This window comes from Colias croceus, chromosome 21 (genome assembly GCF_905220415.1).
Source record: "Colias croceus chromosome 21, ilColCroc2.1".
NCBI lineage: Eukaryota > Metazoa > Arthropoda > Insecta > Lepidoptera > Pieridae > Colias > Colias croceus.
Genome location: NC_059557.1, coordinates 1,326,513 through 1,347,035, shown reverse-complemented (window position 1 = coordinate 1,347,035; position 20,523 = coordinate 1,326,513). Strand labels below are relative to the sequence as shown.

General features: G+C 31.7%; 1 protein-coding gene across 3 annotated transcripts in view; it reads left to right on the top strand.

The window, feature by feature from the left end:
• The window catches only part of LOC123701293 (amphoterin-induced protein 1-like), a 119,610-nt gene that overhangs the window by 74,623 nt on the left and 24,464 nt on the right, over positions 1–20,523 (top strand). For 2 of the 3 annotated variants that reach the window (XM_045648715.1, XM_045648714.1), the window contains one exon: positions 4,877–4,912. The exons of the other annotated variant lie outside the window; for it this stretch is intronic. The gene's annotated coding sequence lies outside the window, so the exon portion shown is untranslated. The remainder of the gene's footprint in view (positions 1–4,876; positions 4,913–20,523) is intronic. 3 annotated transcript variants of the gene reach the window in all.

Below are 20,523 nucleotides of genomic sequence, written 5' to 3'. Positions count from 1 at the left end.
ATACGTAAAGTAAGTATTACCTATTTATTTTTCAAACTTTTAATGGAAGTGAGTTATTCGCATTGTGACATTCATTATTATATTCACATAATAGATACTAATCGATGTAATATTATACAGGTAAGCAAAGTATAAAGGTTTTCTATTGATTAAGTGAAATAACAGACGATGCAGAAGCCAATTTTTAAATCTAAAATTCAAATGTTACATATAATGTTTAGTTAGTAAAAAAAACTGCATAAAAATGTTTTAAAAATAAATTATTTAATTACATGTCGACCCATGACTTTATCTGTTCAAAGTCATTTATAAGAAAATTATATTTTTAGTAATTCAGACGTATTTGATTCATAAAAATGAAAAACAATTTATGTAATAAAAAAAAATAGTACTCTAAAGAAGCCCGTTTCAATTGCCACTTAAAAATAATAGAATATAGTATTTGTAATTTACTAAAACGGCAGGATTCGCGCAAAAATTTACAAAATTGGTTAATTTTTAACTTTATCATACGTAAAAAAAGGTATTTCCTCTAAAATATAATTATATAAGAACTAATGACGGCCGATACTAGTTAAATGATTTTTAATTATTTGGATTTTTCTCAGCTTAGTTTATTTTAAAGTAAAAAAAATATATATATATATATATAACTCACAATAAAACTATTCGAATGAACCGGGGTGCACTATTAGTTAATATATCTATACCACTGAAATCGATTCAAACGTGTGTTAATATTCAAACTCCATTGCGACCGTTTAAGCCCAGAGAGGCTATCGAAGCAATACAGCCTGATAGCTCTTGATATCGACGAATGCGTTTTGTGGGCTATTAAGCTGGATTATAAACACTAAGCCTTTCCTGCGGATCTGTCTGTTGAGTCCAAGACTTTTTAAGGTCACAGTGCCTGATTCTAATTAATTTGGCGTCTACATTAGATAATAACAAAGAAAGAATTCATTAAAAATTGTTAATATTTCAGAAAAAAAATAGACTAAATACAATGACGTAAAATGGAATCGGCTGATGACGATGACAAATGATGATGTAAAATGGACATGATTTTAAAAGCGTAACTACGAAGTTTATTGCTGGCTCTTCTCAATGTAATGACGATTCAAAAGAACTTCCAGAAGACTTGTATAAATAAAAGTTTAATGATGGAAAACTATGCATTAATTTAGCATATACATCAATACAATATTATATTAATAAATGGATGTTGTTATAGTTTTATTCGTACAAACTTTAATTTTATCAAGTGACCTAAATATCAAGTCTACGTGCCAAAGCCACTCATTCTATCATTCATACAATATATCTTTCAAAAAATGTAGTCGCAGTGAAAAGCGAATGGGTCCAAAGTCCACAATAAATATGATTTACGCCCCGTAAACCCGTCTCTCCTCTTGTCACTAGATGTCAGTCCTTGTAACGAATCCACTCGCCTCAGTTGCGAATAAATTTCAGAAAAAGTGCTATTAAATGATGGTTAGAAATATACAGGATAGTAAAGATGAATGCGACAGTTTGAGTTTGCAACACACATCCATCCTCTTTTAAAAATGGCTGATTGGAGAACTTTAATATAGGTTTAAAGGTTGGTATAGACTGGATGTATTATTCTGGTAGCATAGTAGATTTTTAATTGGTACACAACCTGCATTAAGAAGCGTTTAAACCGCCGGTTGCCCGTGATAATATTTACCTTCAAAAAAATAACTTCATTATTAACAAAATAATTCACTACCAAATTACAAGTATTGCCTTTAAAATAAACATTTTACTATGAATTTATAGTTCTCACTGACTGTCAGACAGACATTATTTTATAAGCTTTCGTATTATATGATACGAATGCATGGTCGAAATACCTAACTTTTGTACTACATAGCTTAAAACATATTTTTAGTACCGTCAAATTAGTCTACAGGAGTTATGCTTGACATAAAAACTGTGACGGCACACTTTTTCCACCTGTAACATTTATAATATTCTTTTACTGGCAAGTAGGACGGTATGTTACCTGACGTGGCTAGTTTTTTGTAATTTTTTGTATTATAAGCGAAATTATAGAAAAGCCTGATTGTTAAAAAGGCGTCGTAATTGTGGATATATTTTGTAGACATAACAGTACCTACGTATATTATATTTTGAATATTATAAAATTATTTTCCTCTGCATATTATAAGCGTAAAACATTTATTTTTATTTTTCTTATTTATTGCTATGCAGCGACTACATTAAAGCTATTGCGGAGAAATATAATATGTTAAATAAAATAAACTTTTAACATAATTCACAAAAAATGCCTGAAATCTGCCTGTTTTTTAATAATTCCTAAATACTTATTCTGTAATTCGACGAAGATAAATTAAAACGCTCTCAATGAAACCTTTTATTGGAATACCTTTGCTGATAGAAGTAACTTTTCGCAGCGAATTTAAAAATAATTTTAATACTCTGAACCGAGAGCGCTCCTTTTTAATTGTATATTTTTTAAAGTATTTAATAAACATCGTGGCTGGTTGTAATTTTAAATAACACTATAAGAATAAAGATGGAAATGCTTGAGATATTTTTATATTTCTATAAACTTTAACAAAATTGTCAAGTTTATGCTTACGTAATAAAAATATTTCATTGCTATAGTAGTTTATAGTTCATAGCTTCGTGTAAGTTCATTTTATTTATAAAATGTGAAAATTAATGCGACATTATAGTCACTAGTTTGTATTGGTTATACTTTCTTATAGAATTAAATAATAAAATTCAGGCTACATTAGTTCACGGCATTCTTTATGTGAATTTATACAATACTATCACATACTATTTACAATATCGCTTATAATACAAAAATAGAATGACGTCAATATCTTACAAGGACATAACAAGGTCACGTCTAGCCAAATTTGCGCGGTACAAACTCATTAACACAAATTAAAATACACCTACAGCCCTAATTCCCTCAAATTCAATCAAAGAAATCATAACGCGTAACACGAACACACAGAAACAATGCGATCAAGAAAGCCGAAAGCCATTCAGAATCGTGTATAATCATCGGAGTTTAAATCGGTCGCGTCGCATTCAATTTGTACGCCCATAGCCTGTCATTTCTATATTTCGTCTCATTTCGCGCACTGATGGCTCTCGCCTTTGATTCCCTTCATTATACGGAATTTCCGAGATTAAAACGATCAAAACGGAACGCCGAATGGAATATTCTGGTACGTGATTAAGTGGATCGAATGCATTACATAGTTGTGTGCTTTTGTGCATGCTTTCCAGGTGAGTGCAAGTCGTTTTGTTATTTCCGTCTCGAGTTAAACTCTTAGGTATGTTGTGACGATAATGTTCATGTTTATTTAATTTTTTAGGCTTTACTCTTTTGTGTATACTGATTATAGATCAAGAGGTCGAGGTGCATAGTAAGTAAATGTTTCTCTCTTTCATAGACATCCTAAAATGGCGATGTTCATTTAACAAATTACAATCAATGGTCTTTATAAATACGATATTGTGGCATTCAAGGTTATTGAAATACTTCAAAGGCGTGTAGTCTAATATCTACCTCTCCTAGGCTCTCTCGAGCTATAAAGGTATAAAACTCCATTAATAATAGTTCATAATATTTTATTATGATTGACTAGATTTCCGCCCGCGGCTTCGCCCGCGTTTGCAAAGGAAAACCCGCATAGTTCCCGTTCCCGTGGGATTTCCGGGATAAAAACTATTCTATGTGTTAATCCAAGTTATACGTGTGCTAAATTTCATTGTAATCGGTTCAGTAGTTGTTACGTGAAAGAGTAACAAACATCCATACATCCATACAAACTTTCGCATTTATAATATTAGTAGGATTTTGCGTTAGAAAATTTTGTAATACATTTCAAACGAGATTTGTTCATAATATTATACAACCTATATTTATATTCATACATTTCCTGCACCAATTTCTTCTACATATACGTTACTTCGTTACACAGTTGCTACTCAATCACAAGTATAATAAAATTACACGAAAGTGTTGCCTCATCTTCCCAATACCCCGAAGTGCGCTTTTGGGTTAAGGATAATTCACTTTATGATCTTTTAGATTAAATCAACACACGAGAGAGAGCAACACACGAGTTGTTAAGAATGTGGACTGTTGTTGAGCTAAGAATAGACTCACCGCTTTATTATGACGTCATAGTTTATTCATCATCTATCCCTACATAGTATCTATAACACAAAGTCGCTTTCTCTGACCTCTGTCCCTATGTCCCTTTCTTTGTATGCTTAAATCGTTAAAACTACGCAACGGATTTTGATGCGGTTTTTTTAATAGATAGAGTGATTCAAAAATTTAAAGATTTAAGCATACAAAGGGACATAGGGATAGAGAAAGTGACTTTGTTTTATACTATGCAGTGATTTACGTTTACACTAGCTTTCCAACCGGCTTCGCCTGTATATTGAAATAAAAACACGCATAGTTCCCGTATCATTGTCATTTCCGGGGTAAAAACTAGCATAATATTATGTCCGTTCTCAGGTGACAAACTATCTATGTACCAAATTTCATAAAAATCGGTTGTGGTTTAGGCGCGAATAAAAGACAGACAGAATAACTTTCACTTTTTAATATTAAAGTCGGGATTTGTATTCTAGGTCAATTATAGGTCTGTGAGGTTTTTTTTTATTATTGCTTTAAATAATTTATATTTAAATGTAATTTATAGCAATTGTATTTTTAAATGTAATAAATAACACTGAATTATTACTTAGTGGCCAGTGTTTACGTGTTATTATAGAAAATGAAATATGCGTTATTATTTATGTTATGTAGTCTTAATTTATTTATTTATTAATGTTTTTGTTGTTACAGAAAACATGAAGTCACATGCCGATGAAATTTAAAAAGGTAAGATTTATTATACTCTGTTTGGGTCACAGAGTTAATGTAGTAGTAAAGTTAGTAAAACCACTTCTAGTGGAACATATTGTACTTAAAACAACAAAGAAATTAATTAATATAACTTTTAAAAAATAGCTAAAGGCTTCAAAATAAATGAAGCGATATGATTGTTTATTAACAAACGTAATAACAATTATTCCTCGCTATAATCCTCGCACATTATTAGTGGATAAGCACCCTTGCATAATGTCTATGATTGGTCGTCATTGTAGATTTTTATTTAATTCTCCACAGATACTGCTTTCCGAATTATTGGTAAATGTTATATATGTTATGGCGATTCAAAAGTGCTTCTAGAAGAAGTCTAATTGAATAAATAAATGTTTGAGTTTGAGTTTAATCGCCGTAATGGCGGCAAACATCGACGATCATGTGTTGGGCCAACGTTGCCCATCGTGAAGAGGGTCCATTTGGTTCATTTTGTTTCATCGCCGTTATCTAAACGAGAATATAATTTACCGCCACTCAATGAGCGCTGATTCCACATCAATGATCCAATATAATTTGGGAACTGTTTGATTTTGAAATTAATCCACGAAATTCACACATTACTGCATTTAAATGGCCACAATGATAAATTAAAGTTATTCGATTTAAATCGAATTGGTGGGTATATTTGAATGTTTTGATGTGCTAGTTTATAAAGCGTTGTTTTTTAAGCTTTTGGTTGTAATTGTTGAAAAGTGCTAACTTGAGATTTCAGTCTTTAACACGGTAGGTTTTAATGAATATAAATTAGACATAGAGATTTAAATGGTGACCACTCTATTAGATGAAAAAGAGATTTTCGCTAGCACATAATTTCATTAAGGAATCGATGTTATAATAACAATTAATTAAGCATTGTATCGTTTTACATACTGTCAAAAATTAATCTACCATTAAAGAACAGCGAAATCACATCGGTTCAGTAAGTATTTAAAAGAAAACAACACCAACATATTATGTAACATAGGTTTAAATTTAGCTTTTGCTACATCGATATCATTTCTACATATTATACATTAAAACTAGCACCCATTTCCATATCACACTTCAACATAATATAGGTACTAGGTACAAATAGCAGGAAATCACAGAAACCCGTAAAAACCACATTTGAAATTCTATTAGCTTACCCTCGTCATCTGGTTACAATTGAAAATATTACAATCTAAGTATGCATCCATGAATCGTACCTGCTTTTAAATTCATTTTACCATTTTTAACCGACTTCAAAAAAGGAAGTTCTCAATTCGCATAATATTTTTTTGGTTGGTTACAATAAAATACAATTTTTGATTCTTTTTGAAGTGAAACTTCTTTATCAGGGTTAGAAAAAAATTTAGTGTAACATTTAGAAATTAAAAACTTTTTAACGGATTTTTAACGCGATTTATCCCTACCACGCGTGATTCGACGTATTTCTGTAAAGTTGCATATAGTAAATTATTTTTTGAAAAAAAAAGGTCATAAAGAAGTTTCACTTCTTACGTGTGTACACTAGTACACGCACACATTTTTTTTAAGTTAATACTCATCAATTTTGTCCAGGCCTGTCAGTTTATAGGCAGTTAAAGTTATTTGGTTAAACAATTAGTATTATTGCCAAAGAATAACCTAATTGAAAACGTCTATTTTTATTTATGAGTGGATAAATAGCAAATTCTTGTTAGTTCAATGGAATGTGTTTCGTTACGTTGCTATAAAAACAAGGGACTAGAAAAATTTGACAGAAGAAATTGTTTAATTCAATTGTTTCACATCAAGTCTTTTTATTACCTTTTTAACTAAAAACGTATGAAAATTAAAAAAAAAACTTTTACCATAGCAACATTCTTTTATTTCCAAGATGTTAATAAATACGAATATATATATATTATATAATATGTTGGTATATTATTTCAGTTAACTATATACACCTGTACTAGCGTGGGAGGTAAATAATATACCATTGTAATGTAACACGGATTGAAAGGAAATAATCTATTTCGATACGGGAATAAAAGGATTCGTGTAACGGAATACCTTTTGAAGAGCGATCGTTTGTACATAACGATATATATCTATGTATTTGTTGTATCGTGGAGGTTTTCAGCTCTGCTATACCTAAATAATATATTTTTTTCCTTGGTAAAATCCTAAGCCATTTAAATATTTGTTAAATAGATCTGTTAATTTTTTATTTTATGCTCATATCGTAACAATTTATTTATTCAAATCTAAAATCTTACAAAGAATGATTTCTGGCATGAAATACCTTTTTTTTATGGGGAAATCTTGCATAGATACCCACGGCCTCCGGGGAAGAGGCCGTGGGTTATGTCGGATTCCTACCGACCAAAACCCCACTGTGTTCCGTCAAGCCGCATCAACGACAGGGCCACGGGTATGTGTAGAATTCATCCGTGAATGCCTACTAATTCCTTTTCGAGTCTCAAACTACCTCTGTACCAAACATCTTAATGTGTTCAGTAGTCCAGTCGTAAAGAAGACAGACATACAGAGTTACTTGACTATAATATTAATAAGGATTAAAACTGCACTATTTACTAGCTAAATAAATGTGGGTAGAAATAAAATATCTCAGTGTTGCCATATCGCAAGCAGAAAAACATTTATTCCCCCAACCGGAAGGTGATGGGCCGGAAACTGTTATCGGACGGTCACGTGGCGGAAATATTATAGTGATGCAGATGGTAATAAAATGTGCACTTGGGTTTAGGGTTCCGTGGGATAATATTTTTTGTAGCATTTTTTGGGTTAAAACCTTAGCTATGACTTGACTTAATGCCCTGTGGCCTTTTTCCTTGTGGAGTTCCTTTTAGGGCTTGCCTAGGTATATGTGAGGTATTCCTTCTGAGGGTGTGGCCGACACTATATCTAGGTCATTCTAGGTCATAGTGTGATGATGATGGTCCTTTAAGTAAAAGCTTGTGGTAGCTGCTTAAAAATGTAAATTAGTATTGTCAATTTTAATTTAGTAATGTTTATTTAGAAATTGCAGTTTTTTTCAAACGAAAGTCCTTTATTAAAGTGAAGTACTAAATAGCAGTCATCAAAATGAAAACAAAAATATTTTCCATCTTTTAACACATTTTTTACAATAATTATTTTCGAAAAACCTCGATTCGTTGGAATAAAAATTGTTCCAAGAAAGTGAAGCAAAAAGCTAATCGTATTTGAAAAGGCGTGAAAACGTTCTAGACTATAAATTTAAAAGGAAACACTATAAAGTTAGAAAAGGAGGAACATTTTTAAACAATTCGCCCAACTCAAAGCAAGCTATCTGCATTCCGGCTAAAAGCTAAGTTTAAGACAATCTACTTAACAAAGAGATAGGCCACAAGGGAACTTGGAGGCAAAGTGGTAACTTCAAGTTGTAACTTAACAGCTTTAATATATGTATTTATACAGGGTGTCCCACTGTTGGTATACTAAAATCAAAGGAGGTTATAGTTGTGCATACGCTGAGTTCGTAAAAAATACTTATAAAATTTCAGACGCATTTTTTTAAAGATGAATTCTTAAAACTCTATGTGTACACTGTTCAGTGTACACCCATAGCAAGCAAACCGCGCAAATTTGCCACCAGCACTTGAACTATAGTTTAAGATTATGTTTTCATAGACAAAATGCTCACATTAGCGAAGCGGTATATGCAAGCTGCACCAAGCTAGAGAAGAAAACATGGATTTTCAGGAAAAAATTATCAAAAAAATGTTGACGAAATTTTGTTGTTTAAGTATTTTTACGTGATCAGTGCATGCAAAACTACAAGTCGCTTCGCGCTTAGTATATAAATAGTGGGACACCCTGTATAATATAATCATCATCATCTATGTATAAATAGAATTAAAAATATCCATAAGGCTTGTTCATCATGATTGATGTATAAAAAATAGTATAGACCTAAACTATCATATTAATTATTATCTTTGGTAGTACTTAAGTATCAAATTAAAAAAATATATATTTTGAAAATATAATCTATGAATTTTTTTATAATTAACACCTTTGAATGATAACTTTACTCACATAAATAGAAGATACACATAACATGAGTACCTAATTAATTAAAAAATCTAACTCTATGTGTCCTTTATATTCTATTAAATACAAAATTCTTACCACTATACTAATTATGAAGAAACCTTTTCATAAAAGAAACAGGATAAAATGAAAGCACAGAAAAATGAATGTCATTTAATTTTTCAAATTAACATTTAACAATTTGTAGGTCATTAAAACATAACTGGAGCATCCAACGGTGCTCTAAATTAATCCGAAAATGTTATAATATTTAAAACGAAATGCGTGATAATTTTTAATTAACGGTAACTGGTTTGACGGCCACTTATTATTAATTATTCTGTTATTATAATGATAGTGCCATTTTCGGTAATGGTGACAAATCTCAATAGTCAACCGCACAGGAAATATAATATAGGTATATGCATAAGGGCGATATAATTAAAGAATTCAGCAAAAATAAAGAGGAATATAAAGGGAACTTTTTAGTTTAACGTGAGTTTTCACGTCTACAAAATATAGAAAAATGTATACCTACTTACCTATTATGCCGTTTAAAATAAACTAGTAAAAAACTTAAAAATAATATCTAGGAATAAGGAGTAGGTAATAACTTCTTTGAATTTTATTAAACATGATGATATTTTTAGCTGCACCATTAAAATACATAGTATAAAAAACAGTCGCAGGGACAGAGACCCTGTGTCCCTTTGTAAGCTTAAAACTTTAAAACTACGAAACTGATTTTAATGCGGCTTTTTTAATAGATAGAGTGATTCAAGTGGAAGGTTTTAGTAAATAATTTATTAGGTTTTAGACAAAGCAAGCGATAAGCTAGTTCTGTATAAAACGTAAAATATAATAAAACAATTCTCTCACTAATTATTTCACAACATCAAATTAATACGCTATACGTTATGTAGCGGTAAACAGTTGAACTGGGAAACTTCCAAACTATCGCGCTTTGTCTCGGAATACTTGAACACAGTGTTATGCGGGATGTGAAATGCATGTGTTAATATATTTGAGTTGGATATAATATTTTGTATGTACCTAGGTACATGTATATAGTATGTGGATTCAATCGCGTAGAATACTAATAATTTTTGTAGAATACTTTCGTTTAATATGCGGCATTATTGAAGTGAAATTTCTTTATCGGGGATGGAAAAAAATTTCGTGTAACATTTTTTCGTTACGAGTGACATTTTTCCGTAGTGCGCGTAACGCGCCAGCTTTTTCGTATCCCTACCACGCGTGATTCGATTTATTTCTGTAAAATTGCATATAGTAAATTATTTTTTGAAAAATAAGGTCATAAAGAAGTTTCACTTCTTACGTGTGTAAGTACTAGTACACGCACACATTTTTTTTACAGATGAGATAAACAGAATAGAATAATGTTAATAGATAGATAGATAGAATATGTAAAGAGATAACAAGCTTTCCACCCGCAACTCCGCAAAAGGAAAGGAAACGCCGTATAGTTCGCGTTTCCGTAGATTTAGCGCCTATCAAATGTCCTTTCTGATGTTTCAATTTTCATACCAAACTTTCATCCAATCGGTTCAGTGGTTTAGGCTTAAAGAAGAGAGAGACGATGTAACTATCGCATTTATTGATGTATTATTATTTATTAGAAATATAAATAAAATCAAAATCATGTAAATCTGTCCATAAGCATAGGAAAAAAAAGACGTGTGGCACTCGGGGACTGCCGCGGTAAAGCTATTGCATGCTATGCCTTCAAGCCACTCCTCCGCCCGTCGGAGTGGGGAGTGTGAGGTTTTTTCGTTACGGAATTTCTCGATTCGGTCCCCATGCTCAAGGCCCGCGATAGAAGCTATGCAATAGCTTAAAAAATCACATGAAAATCATTAGATATAAAATATACCCGTCTGTATGTCACCAACATGAATTCCGGAAGATCCAAACTTTCCTAGTGTTAAACACAGTGTCGCCACAAATTTAAGTTTCCTATAATCTTGTGTAAACTAAGATCTTTATCTTACGTGTACGTGGTTTATAAATACTTGAACATCTTTACAAAGTGTTTAATTTTGAAATTTAAATCGTTGGGCCGGTTTTTCAATGCTTGGTTAAAACTTATTCGTCGAATAACGTATTAAACTACCATTTCAAAAATGTATTTTTACTTGCCGGTATATGACAGTTTACAGGTGACATTTTAGAATGTTCGTGTAATAACTACTTTATTGGACTGATAAATTTTAACCAAGGATTGAAAAATCGGCCCTAAATAACAAACTGAGAATTATCTGTTGGTTTTGTGAAGTAGCTACTTCGTAATTGTATTCGGATGAATGTAATTGAAGCGTATAAATGTAAGTTAAATAAATATATGACCTTTAAATATAATTTATTTTGGCTACTAAAAAAAACCTTGCAAATAAGACAATAGAGTTTTGTTGGCCACTTCCTTGAAACAGTGGTTGACGCGTGACCGTAAAACCGAGGAGTCCTATTCGTTTCCCGGTGGAGACGAAGAAAAAAATGTCTCGGTCTGGCAGGACACAGAAGGCTGATCACCTACTTGTGCCTAAAGAAAATCGATCAGTGAAACCCGGGTTTTACTATAGAGTTTTGTCAATTAACATCTCATTTCAAAATACTATTATGCAAACATTGCATTTAAAACTATTCTGCATCAAAAATAGATTTTAGTATTCAAATGTGTTCAGCAAAAGCCTATAATAATTATAATCTAATTCATTTTTCAACTACACAGTAATTTATTGCTTGCATTTAATTATGTAAATGTATTTACCAATATTTGCATGTACAAACAAAATAACTAGATGCAAATGGTGTCATTTATATGTGAAATATGACTTAGTTAAAATTATTATTGTATTTGCACCATTCTATTTTAACCGTATTATAATTTTAATGTCGTTTGGTACAATTATTGTTGTGTGATTGACTGTTTTAAGTCTAAATTTACACTTAGCTTTTAGAATATAGTACTAATATTACTCGTATATTATAAATGCGAAAGTTTGTGAGGATGTCTATGTGTCTGTTTGTTACTCTTTCACGCAAATACCTACTACTGAACCGATTACAATGAAATTTAGCTCCCATATAGAGGGTACCTTGTATTAACACATAGGATAGGTTTTATCGCGCAAATCTCACGGAAATGGGAACTATGCGGGTTTTTCTTTGAAAACATGGGCGAAGCCACGGGCGGATATCTAGTATGTATCTAAGCTTCAATCTGGTTTCGAAGAAGATATCTTTTAGCTGTTTCCACTATTATAAGTAAAAATTAGTAAGATCATGATAGTTAAGCTTTTTACATCTGGACCAATTTTTATGCCTTTCATCTTATATTATTAACCACGTTACTAAGTTTAGCTGTTAAAATAAACACATCAAAAATTAAGATAAATAATATATATTTTAAGGTAAGGTACCTATATAATATGAAGATCAGATTTGACTCATAGAAAAAGTATAACATCTTTCACATAGGCTTGTCTTACTCCGTTAAAATTCAAGCAATCCAGATGGATACAGTAAACATCGTTAAACTATCAAAGAAAGTTTTTGTACAATATTTATAGCACATACGTTTATCTCAACCTACATTCGTGTACAAATATACAGGGACTCCATTAAATGCACGCCAAAGAACTGCAACAGAAGAAAAAATGAAGCCCACGGCATAAACAAGGTTCAATCATCGATGTGTGTATTCTGGATGTGACATTGAATTTAAAATAATTATTTTTAGCAAATGGGTTAAACTAAGCAAATTATGTGATAAAATAAAAGAATTGAATTTTAATTTTTTTTCAGTATCTCCAAAGTGTTAAACAATAAAAATGTTATTACCTATTTCTATAATTCGATTCTATTATTTATTCCAACGTTTCAAACACATGACAGAGGTCGTCACGACTGATCTTTTTGACGTGACAACGTCTTATAATTCGATAAAGCCGGCTGCACGCACGAAAAAACATGACTCATGCGGCGTTACCTCGCTCTGACTCATTTGAGGCGTTCCATGTAAGGCTTGAAGTGCGAGCGAGAGCGCGGAACGAGCGACAAAGAAGCACAATCGGACGTTGTCATGTTCAACTATCGTCAGTAAAACGACTTTACAGACAACCAATTTTTTTTTAAATAAATTTAGTGTACTCGACAAAATCAAAGAACCGAAAACACTAAGTATATTGAAATTTAGCAACTATGAAATTGAAATTGTAGTTCAGTAAAAAATGTAGATGATATGCATTTTGTTTGCTCCTAACTAATAATATTGAATATTATATCCTTGTTCAATAATTACAAAAATCTAGTTAATTTAGGCTTGTTAGATTCGTCTGGGGTGAGCGTGTTTTTGTTATTCACAATAAAATACATTCGAATATTGTTAAAACCCACTATCTTTAACAGAAAATACAACTTCTATAATTTTAATACTGTCTTTTCCATATTATTTACTTCTCGGCTTATTCAGTACAATGGGGCTATAAGTCATAGTTATCAGCCGTACGGGCGGCGACGCAGGTTGTTGATTTTTGTCACGTCCGCACCTAGTGAATAGTTCGCTATTATATTACTGTTTCGTATAGTACTTTATTCCTTTTCGTACAGTTCTTTTGTTGTTTTTACATTAAGCCGGGATAAAAGTGGGTCAAAATGTGGTGACTTTTATAATGCTTTGATTGGGTAAGAATAATGGAAAAGTTATGTTATAGAAAAGCAGACGTATTAACAACTGAATCTTTTAACAGGATCAATTAACTACGAGCATAAATAACTTTTTTTTTTATAAATCATTTATTTACACCATTATAATATGTTCCAAATGGAAACTATTATGACTATATTTTTATAATAGTTATTATCAGGTAAAATACCTATTGTGATCCAGGATTCTATCACTGTCTTTACATAGTATTTAAAAACAAAGTCACTTATCACTCTATATTTATCCGTCCCTATGTTCGCTTAGATGTCTAAAAGTACGCAACGGATATTGATGTGTTTTATTAATAGATAGACTGGTTCAAGGTGTAGGACCTAGTTTAAAATTTAGCTAGCACATCTAATATATATAAATCTCGTGTCACAATGTTTGTCCTCAATGGACTCCTAAACCACTTAACCGATTATAATAAAATTCGCACACCATGTGCAGTTCGATCTGACTTGAGAGATAGGATAGTTTAAATATGTAGGTACCACGGGCGAAGCCGGGGCGACCCACTAGTATTATTATAATATCATACAAAACTCGCTTTAATATGATATTGTTACCTTCCAACGTGTTATAATAAAAATTGCCTAAAGCTTTCTTATATAAAAAGGATCAAAATAAAATTAAAATTATTCCTTCGAATCTCGTGACTTCTTGTGACGATAATTGTCAATTATTGAGGATGGATTTATTTCAGCTTTTTTGAAGGTAAAATGTTATTATAATAATACCTTATTAACATAATTTATTGTACAAAACTTCTAGCTATGAGCTACAAGGTTTTGCCCAACTTGGATAAAAAAATGAATCTATTTGCTTCCTCATTAAAAAATAATTTAAAAACAAAACAGACAACATCATCATCATCATCATCATCATTTTCAGCCTACATTTGTCCACTGCTGTTATGCCCAGCAACCCTACGGATATCGTCACTCCACCTTGTACGCTACGTTTGCCGAGCCACGGTCTTCACTCAGACATGTACTGTGCGTCAGCGGTTGTCCGTTCTGCAGCACATAATATGAAGACAGACAACATACGAACAAACAATAAAAAAACTAGACAAAAACTATGCTTTATCTCATAACTATAAATTATCAAATTCTCAATTAACAACGTCTCTTCCTACGGCAATTTTAATAGTCACTCAGAAACCAACCATATTTTAACATTACGTCTTTATATTTGTATCATCTACCTCTAATAAAACAACGAAGACACGGGCTTAACTCGAAAAATACTCGTTAAAACCAACATTATAACTGAAATTTATATTCAAAGCGATACAATGCCTCAACAAAGTTAGTACCAGGCAAAATAATTACCTACATAATTCAGGTACGCTGGTCTGATGTTATTACCTTAAATAATTTATTATTTTTCCACTTTCGCAAGTAGGGCACTGCGGTAAGAACAACGTGCATCTGGTATTGAAAATGTTTGTGGCTAGAGTAGAGAATATATAAATAACTAGCGGGCCGCCCCGGCCTCGTCCGTGGTACATGTTTACGTTTTCTCTACATAGGAACCATCTTCGTACTTCAAGGAATATTATAAAAAAAGAATTAACGGAATCGGTTTAGCCGTTCTCGAGTTCTGCGCTTACCAAGACTAGCTGAAACCTGTGACGTCATTCGCGTGACGTAAAAAATTTAGCTTATAATCAAGATTATATTCCATCTTTATTTTATTATTATATTTTTTATTATATATTTTTTATATATATTATTTTTTATTATATATTATTTTTTTATTATATATTTTATTATTATATATATATTTCTATATTCTAATATTATATCAAGATTATAATCCATCTCTATAATTTCATACGGGTCCGATCAGCTGATTTTTGCAGATTTTACGTGATAGAGTAAAACATACATCAATACATTCTTACAAACATTCGCGTTTATAATCTTATAATATAAAAATGAATCCCAAAATGTGTTGGTAAGCGCATAACTTTAGAACAGCTGAACCGATTTCTTTAATTCTTTTTTTATTATATTCCTTGAAGTACGAGGATGGTTTTTATGTAGAGAAAACGTAAATATGTACCACGGGCGTAGCCGGGGCGGACCGCTAATATTGGATAGGATTTAGTTTTGACAAAAGGCAGTATTCCTATATGCGTGTACTTGGCTTTAATGATCCACTTTATCTATTGAAAGTAAATAGAGCTTCGTAACATTTCAAAGTTACGATTTTAAATGAATTTTGTACTCTTTATATATCGACTCTACTAATATTTTTAGAAATTGACTCTAGAAATTATTTAACTTTGTTAATATTGACCGTCAAATATAAACATATGTAAAGATAAATTTTTATTGATTCTTACACCACCGACTCTTCATTTTTTATATGCTAATTTTCATGAACACAACATACATATTATATACAGATAATATTTGTTACAAACATATCAGTATGTCTAGAACTTATTACCTGATATTTGCATATAAATTTGTAACTTTGGTGTCATTACATCATTCCATAAAATGTTCACTCAATGTTCATTGAAGACAATAAACTCATAACTTTGTAACAACAAACTTCATATTAGAACCAAACCAATCGGTCGAATAATCGCTGGATTTGTTCATTAATTTGTTGACCGATTTGTTGATCAATTAGTTGATAAATTTGTTGATCGTTTCCTCCCATCAGATACACCTGCAGTAATTAATTTTTTCTTGTTTACACCAATATTTTCGACGATTTAATTGAAAATGCATGCAAATTTGTCAATTGGTATGAATTCTGCTATTGCGCTCGTGTTTGTTTTTAATGAATAAAGTTCCCGTTAATTAAGGGCATCAAATGTAACTGTTTTTTATTCGTTTTTCAATTAAAATTTTGTTTATTAAGGTTGTTTTGTTAAAATGCTGAGTAGTGGTTAGGTACATGAGTATCATTTATGGTTAATCAATAACGGATTATTTTCTTTGTTTTTCGATTGAACTAGCTTAAGCCCGTGGATTGGGCTGTACTGTAGATACTAGACGACCTTTATAATGTCCTGAATTGGACAGCTCAGCTTTAGACAATTTCAGCTTAGAGCTGAAATATTGGAAAAATATTTTATTGAAATGCAATAGTAACCGAAGCATCAAGATATTTTGCAATAAAAAGGTAAGTAAATACAACAATGTTTACAATTTTTATTAAAATCAAAATGGTTCGATACTTCGTAGAAATATTTTAAATTGCCCAACTTCAAAAAAGTATAAAGGAATTCTCTCTTTGAGCGTGGGCTATCGGATGGAGATTAGGCTAACAAAATTCATACTTTGTGCCTACAAAATTGAAGTTTAAACTCAGTTTTGATCATTTTTTGGCGGGATATAAAGCTATCAACATACCATAGTATGTTTTATATCTTGTTGTGTGTTGCGAAGGGCTGAATATTTGTAAGTGTAAAATAATTTCGCCCTATATCTTCTTTTTATGGAGAACAGACATCCTTTAAAAAAGTTACTATTAGCTTTCTGCCCGCGGTTTCTATATATATTAAAGGAAATTAAGAGATTTAGATGTTTTATTTATAATAAACTAGTGGTCCGCCCCGGCTTCGCCCGTGGTACCTACATGTTTAAACTATCCTATCTCTCAAGTTGGATCGAACTGCACATGGTGTGCGAATTTTATTATAATCGGTTGAGTGGTTTAGGAGTCCATTGAGGACAAACATTGTGACACGAGATTTATATATATTAAGATAGTAATGACTGAATAGTTTTCATATAAAGGATGTTTTTTATATAAAACATCAACTCAATATTATTATCATAACTTTGTATAGGTACAATATTATTTTCATATAGATTTAATATAACATTTTCAACAAATTTGTCTGAAACCAGTCGTCTAATTAAATGAAGAATCGGCTTTTAACTTGACCCGGATTCAAGTAATTGTTAATAACTAGAGCTGAGATAATCTCAAGATACGGGTTTTTTGTTAAATAAAAATATCTTGAAATATCTTTATATCTCCGTTTTTAAGTTCATAATAATCAAGTAAAGTATATTTTTTTGTTGTAGTTTACAGTCGTTGCACGAGGTACGATTTCAATTTAATATTTGTTCATGATGGCTATTTTTCATAGAAACTTACAAAAAGGCACCTTCCAGTAATATGGCTCATGTTTAATATTCATAAGCCTTTTTTCAGAATTTTATATAAATTATAGATTACTAGAGGTCCGCCCCGGCTTCGCCCGTGGTACATATTTCGCAATAAAAGGTAGCCTATGTCCTTTCTCGGGTATCAAAATATCTCCATACCAAATTTCATGCAAATTGGTTCAGTAGTTTAGGCGTGATTGAGTAACAGACAGACAGACAGAGTTACTTTCGCATTTATAATATTAGTATGGATTGTAAGAATTTTTATCAATGCATTATTACATAAATTACTAATATTATAATCTTATTCCATAATCATAATTTTAGATTCGTAATAATTTTAGGAAATAATTGAAGATAAAAGTTATTTTTTCTTTGATCATCAAAGTAATTGCTACTTTCATTTAAGGGAACTTTGTAAAGTTTTTGTTCCAAAGTTTTTGTTCTTTTGTAAAACTCGGGCGGTCTTTAGTTATTATTATGTAAACTAGCTGTGCCTGCGACTTTGTTCGCTTGGGTAATACGTATTGGTTAATACGAAGCGAATTACTGAATCTAGATTAGTAATATTAGCATTCCACTAAACTATCTTGTGCCGTTCGTATTGAATCGAATGAGTTTTGTGTGCACCCGCGAAATTGAAGTTTACTTTTTCATGTTTATTTTAGAACTAGCTGCCGCGTATCAAAGGAAATTCCCATCGGAAGAGTAGTCTATTAGCTATCTTCAAACAAGAAATATGATTCGCTACGTTGCGACTAAACAAGACAACTAAACATACTTTCGATTTATATAAATATAGACCGAGGTAACGCCGCATGAGTCATGTTTTTTCGTGCGTGCAGCCGGCTCTATCGAATTATAAGACGTTGTCACGTCAAAAATTGGTTGTCTGTAGTCGGTTTACTGACGATAGCTGTTGAACGTGTCACCGTCTTAAGGCCGATTGTGCTTCTTTGTCGCTCGTTCCGCGCTCTCGCTTGCACTTCAAGCCTTACATGGAACGCCTCAGAGCGAGGTAACGCCGCATGAGTCATGTTTTTTCGTGCGTGCAGCCGGCTTTATCGAATTATAAGACGTTGTCACGTCAAAAAAAAACTATCAAAATCTGTTGCGCAATTTTAAAGATCAAAGCATACAGATACAGATGGCGGCATCGTTTCTTTTATACTGTACATATAGTGATATTTTCATAGATAAAATGAACTACTGTGACATTTATTTTTGAAACGAGCTTTTCACGAAGTTATGTTATCAAAACACCCGAAAACCCAAAGTAGTTAGATATTATCTATATAATAAAAAGATATTTTCCTCTACAAATATCTTAAACCTACATAATACCAAAAACGTAATTACGAAAGCATTTAGAAACTCCGTTCGTTATCAGTAAAAATGTATGATTATACCGAAAAATGTTCTCATCATGGAAACATACCAAGGGCCGGTTTAACCCTTCGCCGGTCGTTGTTTAATCTCGGATAATGTCGCAAAAATACCAAAATACCAGAGTAATGCGTTGACCTTTTAAGGGTCAGTTTATTTTTCTTGTATTTGATTTTATGGTTTTATACTGTGGAATTAAGAATTTAAATGTGATTGACACAGGTAGAATAATCCTTGAGATTAAAGACTTTTATCTGATTATTTACGTGGGCTTTTTAAATTTTATATTCAAATCTGTCTGTCACCTCGTTTCTGTTAAGTGTCCGAAATGGGTTACTAATATAATAATTAATAGTGTTTTAAGTTACTAAAAGGTAAATGGAATTCTTCAATTTGAATATATATCAGCTATACTACCTACTATTATAAAGCTGAAGAGTTTTTTTGTGTGTTTGTTTGCTTGAACGCGCTAATCTCAGGAACCACAAGTCTCATTCGAAAATTTATTTCTGCGTTAGATAATCCATTTATCGAGTAAATCTATAGGTTATTAATTGTCTTCACACTAAGAACAATAGGTGCGGAGCAATGCGGGTAAAACCACAGGGCACAGCTAGTATTGTTATATTATACTAGCGGTCCGCCCCGGCTTCGCCCGTGGTACATATTAACGTTTTCTCTACATAAGAACCATCCTCGTACTTCAAGGAATATAATAAAAAAAGAATTATCGAAATCGGTTCAGCCGTTCTCGAGTTATGGAATTACAACGAAAAGTGGCATTGATTTTTATATATTAGATGAATTGAAAAAAGAAAGTTCTATATTACATGTTTAAACCTAACGTTATGCTTAATTAAATAAAGGAAACATTTACCCAAGTCTTGTAAACTTAAAGGCGTACAAAAACACGTTCTATGTTTAACGTCAAAATACTTTTAGCTTCGAACTATCCTAACTCGTTTATCGTCGAAGAAAATACTCTCGAATAATATGGATTCCGCTCTTCCAGTTACAATTTTGTAAATTAAATTTGCAGTACGAATCCTTTGCTGTGCAAATCCTCTCTGTGCAATTTTCCGTATATTAATAATTGTCAAGTAATTTAACATAGTTTACACAGTTTTAATGTAGTTTCTAGCATATAGGGTGTTAAAAATTATGGTTAGAATTTTGGTATAACTATTTAAAGATGTTTATTTATTACTAGGCGTTTGTCCCGGCTTTGCCCGGGTATAAAAATCTTTCTAGGTTTGTACGGGTTAAGAAATAACGTAACAAAAGTGATA